We start from the raw sequence: 14,241 nt of genomic DNA on the forward strand, positions 1-14,241 counted from the left end.
CGATTAATGGGCTTGTGTAGTTTCTCTAAGATTAGATGATAGTGATGGTTGTAGAAGCCTGTGAACACACTAAGACCAACATATGTCACATATTAAAAGGGTATATTTTGTGGCACCTGGGTGGCTCAGTTGGTTAAGCATTTGCCTTCGCGTTGGGTCATGATCCCAGGGTTCTGGGATTGAGTCCTGCCTAGGGCTCCCTGCTCAGCGGGAAGTCTGCTTCTCCCTCTGCCTCCACCCTCCCCTGCTCATGCTCTCACTCTGTCTCTCAAATAAATAAATAAAATCTTTAAAAAAAAAAAAGGTACATTTTTTTGGTATGTGAATTATCTTAAGTTGTTAATAAAAAATTAAAAATAACTTAGCATGTGCAATTTTTCTCTCTCTGTAAATATTACTATACATAAATGAATTCTTCCTGTATGTGTAATTTTGTATTTTGCTCACTGTCCATTAGGTTTTAAAGTTTTTTCTATGTTATTACTAACTCTTCATTAATACTATTTTTCAGAGTTGCCTAATATTCGGTCATATGGTCATCACCATAACTTATCTCTCTATGATTGTGTTGTGTTGTTCAGTGTTTGAATTCTTTCCCCAGGTTTTAGTATTATCAATGACATCTTTGTTGCACTTTTCTGTACATAAACTCGTATCTACAGTTTTGGGATTTTCTCCTCCTTTCAGGATAAATTTCTAAAATTGAGATTACTGGGTGAAAGCACTCAGCTTTAAGATCCTGCTGTTTGTGGACCCTTCTCATGATCAAGGGTATCTACCTTTTTTGAGGTATTTGATGCAGATACACTTAGTTTTTTGAAATAAGGAGTTATGTGTGACAGAATAACTTCCTTGTACGAGGGAGTCAGACTCACCTAGGGTCACGTCCCAGCTCTGCCACTTAACACTGAGTGATCTTGACCGAATGACATAAAACCATGAATGCTCCATCCTCTCTGTTATAAAAATGGGCACAATAACACCTAGCTATTGTAAATAAGATAATACACATCACGTGGCCAGTGTCCCCATCTCAAAACGAGGAAGTTGTTTCCTGTCCGCTTTTCATTTTTCTTCTCTTCCCAGCCCCCAACTCTGCCATAAAAAATGCACCTTCGGATCCCGAGTCCCATGTACGTCTGAGCCCTGGGATGTGCCATATCACTTCCCTGGCAGCAAGCCTAGGTAATGCCTTGGTGTGATCAACAGGATGGGCTTGGACCTGGGGCTCATGATTTGGGCCTGGGTCCACTGTTCGTTCACCTGTGATCTCAAGTGTACAGAAAGTATAGGTGAATGTACCAAGACTCGGTGTCCCCTCTGCAGTCTCTATAAACAGAAATCGAGTTTATCGTGGTAACAGTCTTAAAATACAGCAGGGCTTGCCTGGGTGCACTAAGCTCGATTCATTTTCTGCCGCTAGATTACAGGCCCATAGACCGGCTGGGTAAGAGCTGCATCACTACATACTATAGTAATTACTAATTACATGTTTCTGCCTTCTGTAGCTTATTAGTAAATTGCATGTAGAGGGATCTAAAAGTAATTGCCTTTCTCCCGTAACTTCAGCAGCCTGCAGAAATCACAAAGAATTACCTTATTTACTTCCTAAGTGATTCCCAGTGGCCGTTTATCAAACACACAGAAGAAAGAAAATCATACAATCACCAAATATTCTTCTGCTTACAAATGATATGTGAGGGTCACGAGAAATCTTGAGTCAAAAAGGCTGTTAAGCAGCTGCCGACTAACTGTATGTAAATATCCCCCTGTGGGTAATAGCTTAATTTTGATCATTGTTCAAAAGAGCAGGCATTTTAAATTATTAATAGGTGTCAGCTACAAAAGAATGTTTAACTGGAAACTTACAAGAAGGGAGCCTGATCTGTGCAAATGACACTATGTCTTTAAAGACCCTGGTGTGTGGGAAAGAAAGGAGTCTGGAAAGAAAAGACTAAGTGGCACAATAGGCAAAAAGTCAGCCCCATTTCCCCCTCGGACTTGGGTTTTGTGGCTTGTGGCTGTGGTATTACTTTGCCACATGGACACTGGAATGGACTCCATTCATTCCTTATTAAGTTTGGGTTCCCACTCTTTTCAAGGAAAGTTAATTCTGATCAAGCAGAAAGCTTGAAGCTTCAGGGAGCACCAGGCTGTCATACAAGCTTATACATTTGCTGCGATGAAAACTTTTTCACGTCCCAATGCATAGCACGGACACCTTTCATTGTGAAGAGCGCCGGCATACGGTTCTGCTCAAATCAACTGGAGATCTCATTTCATATGACTCATTTGATAGAAACATCAGGATCACTGATGCATGGATTGGCCTCTGTGATCTCTTCTCTAAAAACACACAGAGGATCATGAGATTGTTGAGTTAAAGGAAAGGAGAAATGCCCAGTTGTTCTGTTTCCTTTTCTTGGCTCTTATGGTCGTACTGACTTCTGGCATTTTTGGGTAACCCAAAAGTATTCAAGATTGCAGAATCAGGATAAGGCAGGTAGGAGAGATTATGGGTGGGTATACAACTATGATCCGCTATGATAAGAAATATCTTCCTGGTATTTCCTCCCTCTGCACCCCTCCCTCCCTCTCCATACCTGTAGGATGAAGCGTTAATATACCCGAGTAACAGCACTCGGAATGCCTTGAATTTATCTACTGTGCTATCATTTATAGACACTGCTGTCATACAGCACTTTTGATCCTTCCCAAACTGCTACCAAATGATGTAGGGCAGAAATCAGAAGAAAACTGGCAATCAGATGCAAACTACTACCCAAGACTATGCAGCCTGTGAATAGCAGGGCCAGGGCTCAGATGTAGTAAACAAACCCCCACAGTGATCTTAACTGGGACCTGGACCTCGTCCACATCAGAGAAGGGGGTGTCTTGGGCTGGCTGCCTTAATTACCTTAGGCCTGGGACAGAGCCTGGGGCAGTCTCATTAGATGCAGAAGGCTGAGCCCTCACTGTGGGTCCTGTGGGTCCTTTCCCCTGGAAAGGATTCTCCTGGCTGTCCTCCTGTCCCCTTTGCTGCCATAAATCTGTTCATCCTGTGACTGTCTGACTCCTCTGACCACCCAAGCCTCCTCCATCGTCCACAGAGCATGATTGATGGGCCCTTGAGCATCACACCACTTAAAGCTCACTGTGGTCGTTTCGTGGGTCAGTGAGACTCCCTTAAAGAGACTGAAAGCTCCCCAGGGAAAAAGGGAGACCACCAACTTCGCCCCACCTCCCGCTCTGGGCCAGGCACTGGGCTAGGCTCAAGGCAGATCAGTGGAAAGAATGCTTCCATAGACCCATGTCTCCATTTCTGGTGAACTTCTGCCTTCTCCTCCCTAGCACACACAGAGATTGTCCAGAACAAGTTTGGGCTCCACATGATGATTTCTTAGTGAATTTGGGTCCAACTGACTGTGTCAGGCAGCTTCAATAACCTTAACCCAAGTTATGGGAGCCCCTCATCCTCCGGGGCTGGATTCCTTCTTAAGAACAAGGCCACTGAAAGCCAAAATTGACCAAGCTGGTGTACCTATTTGGTTGCAATATTTGAATGACTGTTATAAAATTATATTAGGGACTGACATTTGTAGAGCCTTGCTATGTGGCAAGCAGGTACTTGGTGCCTAAACTCAGAGTCTCCTAATAAAAATCATTTTGAGGCTATCAATACTCCCCTTTTCCAGATGAGGACCCAGCCTGGGTCACACAGCTGGTAACTGGACAGAGCCAGGATCAGATGTTTTGTCTGATGTTCACATTGCAGTTCTCAGCTTTGTGTTTCCTGAGACGGTATTAGGTAAGCCGTGGTCAACCAGAAGGCTACTCTTTAGCCATTGTTTATACAAGGACTTTGTGCTCCGTGGGTGAGGGGTGCAGAGATGATAGACGTTCTTTCTGCCCAAGCAACTTCATTCATTCTACCAATCTCCAGTATGGACCAGCCTAGTCCTGGGCATGGGGTCACCAGGAGAGGAGACCAGGTGCCTGCCCTCCAGAAATAGTGCAGGGCAGGGAGACATGTGTGGTGCTTCTGGGGGTGTTCGTGCATTTATCGGCTTCCCAGGAGAGAAGAGGGGAGTTAGGGTGGGCCTCTCAGGAGAGATTTGCTATGAAGAATGAGTGGAGGGAGAAGGTGGGCAAGAGCTCTGGAAGCGGCATAAGTCCATGAAAGATTGTGGTTCCTCACCGCTAGGGAGAAAGCTCATGCCAGGGAGTGGGACTGGGGGTAGAAGACAGGCTGTGGTCAAGAAAGCCCTAATGGGGAGGGCTGGGTTTTATTTTATAAACGTGGGAGGGCTTTCCTTGAGCGTTTTCTTCAGTCAAGACCTACCAACACCGTGCGATTCTGGATTTCCTGTTCGCTGTCTATGCTTTTCTTCCCCGCCCCCACCTTCTACCCCCCGCCCCCACCGCCCCGGAGTGAAGTTTCTCACACATTAGCCTGCATTCTGCCTTGGAGTGACCTTTCTAGAACACGGTTCTTAGAACATGGTGCCTGCCCTGGCCAGCAATCTGAGCTTTAAGGAGCCCCGGAGGTGCTACTGAGCACGGAGAAGATTGCGACCCTCTGGTCCGGATCAATCAGTTTTTGTCTCAAACGTCGTCTTCCCTGAGGCATGGAGATCTCAGCCAGATGAGGTTTTATTTACAAGGGACAAAGGAAGAAGAGGCCTTATGAAGAACACTCCCAGGCTTTCTTTGTTTGACATCTCGGCATTTATTCCCCTTTCTTTCGATAGTAAGAAACCCGAACATTCCTCTAGACACGAGCCCGCGCTCAGATCCAGCTTCAGGTGTCCTGCTGGCTCTAACCCCACCCCCAGGCGTGGACATGTGGCTCTTCCTGGCCATTCAGAGCACAGCATCGTCCTGCGTTTGTGATTGGTCAGGGTGGGCATGTGAACAAAGCCAAGGCTCCAATCACTGCTATTAGTTTCGTGATCCAGAAGACGACTTCTCTTCTGGGGCTCTATTATCAGGGAAGAGAGAGCATGGACCTTCCGGGAGGCCAGAGATACCCTCTGAGAATAAAGTCAAGGAGAAGTGAGAGACCAGAGACAGTGACTGGGTGCTAGTGATGCTGCCTGCACCCGTGAACATGGCAGTTCCTGAAGCATGGCCTGTCCTCAGACTTTGCAACTTTGTGAGCTGATACATTTCCCTGTTTTGCTTTAGCTGGTTTGCATTTGGTTCTCAGCCACTGGAAGTAAAATTGTCTTAATACTCTATGGTCCTAAGGGCCATAGACCGAAGTAGCCTGAGATCTGGGGAAATGAGCTTTTCAATTCATACTTGGAGTAAGAAGAGTGAGGAAGAACTTAAGTTCCCCAGGCCCAGACAAATAATGCAGCTGTAGTGATGGGAATGGACCTTTATCTTTCCGGTTCAAGAAGGTATGCTTTGGCCCGAAAGGGAGAGGTCAGTGGTCTGGCAGAGAAAGGGAACCCACCTGATGGTTTTCAATTATTTTAAGACCTCTGGTTACTGGACACAAAGAGTACCTGAACATGGGATCCCTCATCCTTGGTCAGAGACATGGAAGGAGCTGTCAGATAAGGGAGAAGTGAAGGCATAGAAGGTATTGATGCAGGCCTGTGATTTCCCCCACCTTGGGGTCTGAATGCTACCCCCTGAATGCTAGTACCAGACAGAGAGGGGGCCCTGAAAATGTTGGAAACACAAATGAAGAGGAGCTTTGCGTTCTCAGAACTAATGTGAAGAAAACACCTAAAAGCCCATGACAGACATTGTTCATTTAAACAATAACTTAGCCATGAAAGAAATGGTTTTCCATGGAAGGTGGTCCAGAACTTACGTTGGTTCCTACCAATCAGCATGTCCATTTTAAAATGAGTCTGAGCCAAGCAATCTGATTACTTTTCTTTCTGTCCCTCCTTCCCTGCCTCCTCACCGTCCTTCTGTCCTTTTTCAGGGGTATTTGTAATTATTAGGTAGATCAGGAAAATGCAGTTGGGCACAGGATATAATGAAGTTTTTATGATACCCTTTTGGGTAACATGAAAAACTCTAGCGAGGGTAAAAATACAGTGAGGAAGGTGGACTTGTAACCACTTCGAGAACCAGGCTCAGAGCTTGCTGATTAATTCATTCCTGTTTAGCTTGTCACTTCTGGAGCTCTCCAGGGGCCGGAGATAAGGCTTTGTCCTTGGCTCTCTCCTGTTAAAACAAATTTTGTGAATACTTGAATGAAGGCATAGAAAGCTCCTTATCAAATCTGTGGATGCCACCGAACCAGGAGGGGATGACAAATGAGGTAGTGGGGAGAATTCCAATCCCAGAGCTCTCGGTGGGTCACCGTGATGCAAAAAACTCACAAGGCAAGACACATAAAGGGGAGAGGAAATTTCTGCACCGGTGCTCGGGAGCCTCTACCGTGTCAGCCAAGAATGAGACAGCCCTGGCTGGGAGGCAGCCTGAGAGAAAAGAGAAGTTTGGGTCATCAGCCGCTCAATAGGCATCAGCACCACGCCCTAGCTCTCATTGGCAAGAAGCAACTTGGGGTTGCATTAAAAGAGGTAGAGACTGTGGGACAAAGAAGATGATTCAAGGCTTTCCTAGTCACGTCTTGTGTTCAATTCTCAGCCTCGAGGTTTAGGAAAACAACTGACAATCTTGAACGTGCTCAAACATCATCACAATAACGCGAGGAAGTACAGATGTTCAGCCTGAAAAAAGCATTGAGAAGGTGTATGTTTCCTATTTTCAACTCTTCGAGGAACTGGCCACTGAAAGGGTCTAGACACAATGTCCGCTGCCCAAGGGCTAGCTAGAATTAGCACCAAGAAGTAGAGGCTCCGCATGTATTGGGTCCTTTCATGTTTTGAGTGGAAGAACAATGGCACAGCTGTTCAAAAGTTGAAGCTACTCTGGCCAGCAAGGGAGTTCTGCAGCACAAGAGGCCTCAGAGCGGATGCCGGACACCAGCTTCATGGGGATTTTGTTGAGGAGGCTCCAGCATTAGCTAAGCCACGGGAAATGGTGGTTCTACCAAGACCTCCCCCCACCTCCTCCATCTGGGTCTCCATGACAATAGTCACCATGGGCCCATGGTGGGAGGATGAGGATGAGCAATGGGGAGGGAACAGCCACAGTGTCCCAAGCGCCACAAAGTGGAGGAGGAAGCAGAATGAGACTCGGTCCACTGGTCTGGGGTCTCAGTGGTCACAGGTGACCTTTGGGAGAACAGCATGGTGCTATTCTTTATATTCTGAAGGGTGCTGTTCTAATTATCTGTCTAGCCTCTCCAATGATACGGAAAACCACTTCCGAAATTAAACCTCCACTGAGAGCACACGTTAATAACATACCAAAGGGCACATAAATGACACTTGCAAGTCACAGCCCATGGCAGATGAATAGACTGAAGAATGTCACATTTCAGCAATATCAAGAGCACTCCATACTGAAGCCCCCACCCGTGGCTTGGAAAGCTGTGTTCGATCACTATGGACATGCACAGCACACAAGGTGAATATAGCCTGGAAAATGTCCCAATCTGCAGCCGTATCATTGTAGTATGGGATTCAAAGCATGGGTGTTGGAGTCAAGCCTCCCTGAGTTTTAATCCTGGTCTTACCATATACCAGCTATGAAACCTGGAGCGAGTTACCTAACCTCCCAGAACCCCGGTTTCCAGACTTGTAAACTAAGGAACCCAGGTGGTGTTCTTAGTTGAGACGAGACAAGCTTTGCAGGAATGAGCACCGGCACAGATGGAGCTGTCTCCTGGCTCCCGTGCACATGGGTTCGTGTGTCTGGCCCAGGGGTTACTGTTAGACCTCAGTCACTGCTATCGCCCGCTAGCCGCACGCCCCTCCCATACTTAGTTCAAGTGGGCATTTCCAGTTATTTTTAAACTGAAATGTGATTGCTGCTTTGACATCATGATTACAGCACTCGTGGTTGACTGGGTGAACCCCTCCCACCTAAAGTGAGGGGACTGTCATCTGTTTTGATTCATGCTCCTAGTCTGAGAGAATGACTAATAATCAATGTCCCATGTTCAGCGAGTCAATCACCGGACTGTGTCTGGCTTATGATTATTTAGTGCGGTGGTCATGGGAGGAAGCGCGTTGGCCTGGGAGCCGGCCGAGTAGGCAGACTCACATCTTGGGGCTCCTCTTAAGATGGGACCTCAGATGGTTCTCTCAGGCCGATGCATGACGACCTTCTTTGAGCCTCAGGACCGCTCTCCAAGGATCTCCAAGATATTGGCATTCTGTCTAGGAGAGCTGTACCTTATTAAACATTCCTTTATCCATTTTGGGGTGCACCTTTTGCATGTGCGTATCGGAAATGACATGGTATTTTGCTTTGGATACCCTAATTCCCCCTTCTTCCCCCTTTTGCCTATCATTTCCTTTCCCCACGTCTCTCCTTCTCTCCCTTCCCTTGACTGCACCTTGCAAACTGTCCCCAGACTCCAGGTGAGCCCTGCTCGTAATCCAAAGTGTGTTCCCACACCTTTCTTGTCACGTATTAGTATACCTTCTGTTGTTCTTGGTTTTCACAATTGAGTCATATTGTATTCACCTCTCTGTATTAGAATTCTCTCCAGGTGAACTGGCCTATGGTTTTGGGTAGGACTACGGGCAGAGGCCCTGCTGGGCTTACTCCACTCCCCTCCTGCTGGGCACCCACCCTATCACCCGAGTTCTCACTCCACACACAACAGAGCAGTAAGCACCCCTGAACACATACCCACCCTTCCTTCCTGGCACTTTGATCTCAATGGGCTGGATTTCTACATCTCTTTATTCAGAGAAGAAAACCAAGACAGGTAGACATAAGGGGTTTTATCTGGAACCGCACAGCCAGTAAGCGTTGGTTGCTGTTCAAAGCAGGCCCACCGGACCCCATCCTGGGGGCTCTCTGTTCTACCACTTTCAGCTCTTCCTCTAACTTTGTACCGCTAGAAATAAGATTCTTTCCATCAAATTGAGTCAAGGTCAGCCCTGATCGCCCTCCCGCATCCCCTGGGACAGAGGGACTCAAATGTCTGGCTGTCAGATGGGATCCCGGGGACACTGGCTGGAGGGAATTCAATGAAGACAAGGAACTCAGTGCTGCTGCTGGAGTGGGCACGTGGCAAGGACTTAGGGAAGGCATGCTAAAAATACTACATTTGCTCAATAAGGAAACACTGAACACCGACAGGGTTCCAGGCTGCCAGGGAGCAGGCTTGGGCCAGCTCTCTCTCATGCGCCACGAGCAGCCTCCGGCCTCATTCATTTCTATCTTGAGGGCTTTAAGGACAGGGCCTGGAGTCCCTGGACTTGTTGTCAAGGGCCTTCAAGGTCTCGGTGACCAGCTGGCTACGGAATTCTGTGGCCCTGTTCCTGAGCCAAACTCCGCTCACCTGTGGCCTCGGCGGAAGAGAACATTCCAACATTGGGCCCGGAGGAGGCTTGAACGTCAAAGCTGCCGTCTTACCAGCGAGAAGACTGAGGCCCAGAGCAACATAGGGGCCTTTGCAGGATTCCAGGGAGTTGGGGATGGGGCTCAAGGAGAGTCCAGAGCTCCTGGCTTTCCCGTTCTTAGCAGCCATTTTTGTTGCCCTGTGGCTGTGTGTGCCGGTGTTCTGTTCCTGTCTCCCATCTCAGAGGACATGCACGCCGAGGAAAGTCATGGGCTCTGGATCCCAACAGGCCTGAGCTTGAGTCTTGGCTCTGCTCTCTATTCGGTGACCTGGGCAGGATTGCTTGACCTCTGCGTGTGAATCATAGGAGTCAGTCCACTAGGTTCTGAGAATTCCATGAAACAGTGACTTGAAAAGACTTAACAGGAAGCCCACCACATAGCACGCACTCGGTAAATGTTAGCTCTGTCTTTTATTTCCTATTTGTTCCTTTGAATTCTTGCAAAACCTCTCTGCAATTCCCAAAGCCTCCAATACAACTTGTTTTCCCCAAACAACAGTTCTCTTGACGTATGTGTAGACGTGGGCCCCTCTGTGAAGCGCTTCCAAACCCTCTTTCGCAGCCTTTCATCCACTGAACCCCCGAGGAATTGTCGGCCTGCATTTAACTTCTCCAGAAGCAAGACTCTGCTGATCGCTTTCTGGTGAACACAGCAATGAACTTGTCAGAGAACCATCCAGGAGGGAGGTGGCGAAGTGGTGGGAGAGGGGGCAGGCAGGTGTGCAGCCGACTAGGAGGGCTGGGGCCATCCATCTTGATTCTTTTCTCCGTGTCCAAGTGTAAAGGGATTTGTGTCTACAAGGCTGTCTTAGCCAACCTCGGGGAAGAAGAGAAGACATTTAATTTGAAATTTTTACTCCAGCCACAAGGAAAGATGCTGGGGGTAATTAGGGGTATTGTAATTTCTTATTAAAGGTCAAAAAGAAATTGTTGGTAGAGTCCATGAGTCACCTTCCAACACAGAAAACATGAAACTTTCTGAGTGACTTGCTGTGGGCAAACCCGTGTGCTCACACCTAAATGATTGGGTTGGGGGGGCAAGGGGTGGGAGGCAGGCTACCCTCTTTCCTGCCTCTGAAATGCTCACCTTTTTGGAAGAAACCCAATAAAATTAATTCACAGCTCAGATTATTAATTCATCCTGGTATGTGAATAATTCATTATGCAAGTAGCCATATCACATTTTCCCGTTTGGGAGGGCGTGCCCTCTCCGACTTTTGCCATGGGAGAGATGGCTTTCCCCCTCCCACCTGCCCAAGTACGTGGGGACCAAGTGCTCAGTCGCTGACTCCTCAAGGACACCAGAGCCCTGCTCTCAGCCTGATGCCCACTTCCAGTCCAGCAGCCAGAATGGACGTGGCTGCAGTGACCCAAGGCGAACCGCTGAAGTATTAATAACCACGGGGACATGCTCACCATGTCCATGGCCGCATTAGGATGTAAAAGGAATTCCTGTCGTGACCAAGCGCCACAGCTGATTGCAGTTGGGTCCTCCAGGAGGGTCTCCGTCGGACTGTTCATCAATTATGCACTTTCCCAGCACACCTCACAGGCTGGCTTCTCATGTCAGGGACACTTCCTGACCAGTCCCCTCTGAGCAGGTGTCTCCATTCTGTTGCTGGGGAAGACATAAGAGGTGAGGCAGCACCAGGTGGCAGGCCCCAAGGAGCCGGGATGCAAAGGTTTAAATAGGGCCAGGCAAGGGATGAGGTGGTCTAGAAGCTTCTCTCTTGGACACAAATAAGGGGCACGCACCATATCTGTTATCTCTGTGCATCTCCGAGGTTCAGTAGTGCTCTCAACGCAATTCTCACTGGACTGTGAGCCTACAAGGGAGCCTGGGAGGCTGGCAGGAAGGCAGAACTGCTCTCGTGAGGAACAAGACCCCTGCCACTCGATAGGCAAGGCCGTGGGCAGATAGGTCCAGCGAGTTCTGGCTGCGCTTGAAACAGTACTGCTCTGGTTGGCAAGTAATTTCCACATTTATTATTTCACCAAGGCAGGTGCTCACCCCAACTCTCTCCACTGATTAATCGCCATCTGATTCAAAGCCAGACCCTGTGTTCAGGACACCTGGAAATGACTCTGATCCAGATCTTGTGCTTTCAAGCTAGAGATGGACCCCCAGTAAAGTGTCGGGGATGACAGGGCTGTGCCCGCCAAGAAGCACTGTGGCAGCTGGAAGAAACGAGGCTGCTGGCCCACCTCTGCATCCCTGTTCATCCCGCCGTCCCTCCCCCACTCCCTGTGCAGCAGCCGTGCTGGCCACTGGGTTCCTGCCCCAGGATGGCCACCCAGCACTGGCTCCCTGCCACCGTGCACATGGCTGGCTTCTTGTCATCCTCTGGGTGATCCCGGTCACCTGGGCTAACCCAGCTCCCATTTCACTTCTTTCCTTCCGACCTCCTGATAGATAACCAGTTCTTATCTATCTTCTCTCTTTGCCACCAGACCCCAAGCTCTCTGAGAACCAGCACCAGGTTTGATCTGTGCACCTTGTTGCCTGCCCCATAGCGCAGGGGTATCTAAATAGAGAGTACACTGAGTGAAAGAAGGAATGAATGAATGCAGTGCAAAACCCAAGGACAGCCGATAGGCAAAACCAACAAAAAGGCCTGAGGAGAGAGCACTTCTCCACCTGGGAAATCTGGGGCCGCTTCATGGAGGAGGTGACAGGGGGGCCTGGGGGATTCCCTGGCTGTGAATTACAGGATGGCTGCCTGCCACACTGAGATGTCCAAAGACTGCTCATTAATTCACAATAAGAGGCAGAATTCTGCCTCAACTAGATGGTTTGTGTACTTAGCTAAGTGTCAAAAACTTGGGAAACACAGTGGTGTTTAGTAGCTTTCTAGTGAAGCCTGAAATGAGTGCATGGTTGTTGGGTGATGTAGGAAGAGGTAAATGGAAGCAGCCTACGGAAACGCTTGGTAGCATGCCTCCCCTCTCCTTTTCATGGCCCTTCTTTCCAGAGACCACCACATTTGATCTCACAAAATATTTGGTCAACCTCTCTTCTCTGGGCAGTGCTGATGGGCAGCAACATATGCTTGGCCTCTGCCTTCCTCTTAGACACACACCTCTACACCCCCCCACACACCTCCCCCCATCCTTGAGAGCAGGGGAAGAGCGTGGCCTGTGGCTTCTGGACCTCAGGGGGCAAGCATGAAGCTTAGTGACTGAGCAGGTGTGGCCCCACAGCCTCGCGCAGAAGGGCTGGGACCGTCACAGAGACCATGCATGGGAAAGGTGGGGCTTCAGGCTTGCTGTGACCTTCAGAGGTGAGGTGAGTGCTTGTTGCCCTCTGTGTGCTCCACTGCTGGCTGTTTCCTGTTGGCACCCGTGAGCACCATGTTACTTCTCCGGGATAAGCGGCAGAGAAGCTGCTTGTATCCAGTTCCAGCCCTGCCAATTCTGCTTGTCCTGCTAATTCGCTGGACCTCAGCTCCTTCATCTGTAAGATGACAACTCCTTGAGTGGACTGCTCTGACTTCCAGAAATTGGCATTAAAAAAAATCTATCCATTTTCCTGTCTTGGAAACTAAATGAGATGATTGAAACCAGTAGTGGGGTAGGGGAGATTGGAGTACGTGGAAAGCATCAAAATAGGAAAACAACTAGTTTGTCTAATGACAAAAATAGGACAGATGAGACAATCCTCAAAATTCAGAGTGGGGGAGGGAAAGTGACCATCAGCATTGTGGGAAGGACATAATTAGACTAATATAAGAGTATACGTGTCACCTGTATAAACAATTTTGAAGTTAAGAGCAAACGCATGATGTTTTTATAAAGATAAAAATTGCTAAAATTAAATTTAAAAATGAAAATTTTATCAGAGAAAAACCTTGGAAAAAAAACTGGAGGGGGAGAATGTCAATGAATTATATTTCTAATCAATGTGTATCTTCGTAAAAGAAGAATACAAAACAAAAACAACAGACTCAAAGAGAAAGGAACTCCTTGTATTTCTTATTTCCCATCCAGAGATCTTGGATGAAGGTGGTGGTTTTCCATGGACACAACATCACCCCAAGGTGTGCAGTAGAAATGGAGAGAACAGTCTGGCCAGCGTGCCCACCTCTAAAGACATCCCTCTTGGGCTGATCCCACCTACCACATACCACTAGTGATAGTCCACTGGGCTGGAAGCTCCTATCTGTTGAGTCCCCGAGATTTAGGCACATTCAATATCTTTCTACAAAAGCCCAGGAGTGTCCCTCCATCTGAAAACAAATAGGCAGATCCCATTTGAAGTCTGCCGTCGGGGAGATCTCTTTCCAAAACAAAGCTAAGACCAATGCAGGAAAGATGGTGATACAGGGAAAGCTCACAGACAAGCAAGTTTCACTCTTCTGTTTTTTTTTTTTTTCCCTCAGACTTTCAAGGAATAGAACATTACCAAGCTATGTAAACTATCCCAGACACTAAAGAAAAAAAAAAAAAAAGATGAAACAATACCGATTCATCCTATAAACTAGAATACCATGTTTGACAGAGATAATATATAAAAAACAAATCTACAAGATGGTATCAGTGAATTCAGTGAATTTACATATAAAGTTTCCAAATAAAGTATGATTAGGTAGGTCATAATCTGGGAATGGTAGGTTTAAAATCTATTAACATAATTTATCAAGATAAAAATAATAAGGGAAAACATGATTACACCTTTATAATCTTATTAAAATATATTTACACAAAAATTTCCAGAAAGAAAAATTGCTGAACTGGATTTCATAAAAAAAAAAATTACTGTTCTTCAAAAAACACTGAATAAGAAAATGAA

The sequence above is a fragment of the Mustela putorius genome, unplaced genomic scaffold (assembly GCF_011764305.1).
Source record: "Mustela putorius furo isolate JIRA1106 unplaced genomic scaffold, ASM1176430v1.1 tig00000698_pilon_pilon_pilon, whole genome shotgun sequence".
Taxonomy (NCBI): domain Eukaryota; kingdom Metazoa; phylum Chordata; class Mammalia; order Carnivora; family Mustelidae; genus Mustela; species Mustela putorius.